Genomic DNA, 2,120 nt, shown 5'->3' with positions numbered 1-2,120 from the left:
CCCTCCAGCCTCTCCAGAGAGAACGTTAAGGAACATTAGGGAACGTTAAGGAACGTTAGGGAACGTTTCACCCCTCCAGCCTCTCCAGAGGGAACGTTAGGGAACATTAGGGAACGTTAAGGAACATTAGGGCACGTTTCCCCCCTCCAGCCTCTCCAGAGAGAACGTTAAGGAACATTAGGGAACGTTTCCCCCCTCCAGCCTCTCCAGAGAGAACGTTAAGGAACATTAGGGAACGTTTCCCCCCTCCAGCCTCTCCAGAGGGAACGTTAAGGAACGTTAGGGAACGTTTCACCCCTCCAGCCTCTCCAGAGGGAACGTTAAGGAACGTTAAGGAACATTAGGGAACGTTTCCCCCCTCCAGCCTCTCCAGAGGGAACATTAGGGAACGTTAAGGAACATTAGGGAACGTTTCCCCCCTCCAGCCTCTCCAGAGGGAACGTTAGGGAACATTAGGGAACATTAAGGAACATTAGGGAACATATGGGAACGTTAAGGAACGTTAAGGAACATTAGGGAACGTTAGGGAACATTAGGGAACGTTAAGGAACATTAGGGAACGTTTCCCCCCTCCAGCCTCTCCAGAGGGAACGTTAGGGAACATTAGGGAACATTAGGGAACGTTAAGGAACATTAGGGAACATTAGGGAACGTTAGGGAACATTAGGGAACGTTTCCCCCTCCAGCCTCTCCAGAGAGAACGTTAAGGAACATTAGGGAACGTTAAGGAACATTAGGGAACGTTTCCCCCCTCCAGCCTCTCCAGAGGGAACGTTAGGGAACATTAGGGAACATTAGGGAACGTTAAGGAACATTAGGGCACGTTTCCCCCCTCCAGCCTCTCCAGAGAGAACGTTAAGGAACATTAGGGAACGTTAAGGAACATTAGGGAACGTTTCCCCCCTCCAGCCTCTCCAGAGAGAACGTTAAGGAACATTAGGGAACGTTTCCCCCCTCCAGCCTCTCCAGAGAGAACGTTAAGGAACATTAGGGAACGTTTCCCCCCTCCAGCCTCTCCAGAGAGAACGTTAAGGAACATTAGGGCACGTTAGGGAACATTAGGGAACGTTAAGGAACATTAGGGAACGTTAGGGAACGTTAGGGAACATTAGGGAACATTAGGGAACGTTAAGGAACGTTAGGGAACGTTAGGGAACATTAGGGAACGTTAGGGAACATTAGGGAACGTTAGGGAATGTTAGGGAACGTTAGGGAACATTAGGGAACATTAAGGAACATTAGGGAACATTAGGGAACATTAAGGAACGTTAGGGAACATTAGGGAACGTTAGGGAACATTAGGGAACATTAGGGAACGTTAGGGAACGTTAGGGAACATTAGGGAACGTTAGGGAACGTTTCCCCCCTCCAGCCTCTCCAGAGAGAACGTTAAGGAACATTAGGGAACATTAGGGAACGTTTCCCCCCTCCAGCCTCTCCAGAGAGAACGTTAAGGAACATTAGGGAACGTTTCCCCCCTCCAGCCTCTCCAGAGAGAACGTTAAGGAACATTAGGGAACGTTAGGGAACATTAAGGAACGTTAGGGAACATTAGGGAACGTTAGGGAACATTAGGGAACGTTAAGGAACATTAGGGAACGTTTCCCCCCTCCAGCCTCTCCAGAGAGAACGTTAGGGAACATTAGGGAACATTAGGGAACATTAGGGAACGTTAAGGAACATTAGGGAACGTTTCCCCCCTCCAGCCTCTCCAGAGAGAACGTTAAGGAATATTAGGGAACGTTAAGGAACGTTAGGGAACGTTTCACCCCTCCAGCCTCTCCAGAGGGAACGTTAGGGAACATTAGGGAACGTTAAGGAACATTAGGGCACGTTTCCCCCCTCCAGCCTCTCCAGAGAGAACGTTAAGGAACATTAGGGAACGTTAAGGAACATTAGGGAACGTTAAGGAACGTTAGGGAACGTTTCCCCCCTCCAGCCTCTCCAGAGAGAACGTTAAGGAACATTAGGGAACGTTAAGGAACATTAGGGCACGTTTCCCCCCTCCAGCCTCTCCAGAGGGAACGTTAAGGAACATTAGGGAACATTAAGGAACATTAGGGAACATATGGGAACGTTAAGGAATGTTAAGGAACATTAGGGAACGTTAGGGAACATTA

This window comes from Notolepis coatsorum (assembly GCF_963971535.1).
Source record: "Notolepis coatsorum genome assembly, chromosome: 18".
Classification (NCBI taxonomy): Eukaryota; Metazoa; Chordata; class Actinopteri; order Aulopiformes; family Paralepididae; genus Notolepis; species Notolepis coatsorum.
The sequence above is the reverse complement of the archived record's forward strand: the minus strand, read 5'-3'. Positions refer to the sequence as shown.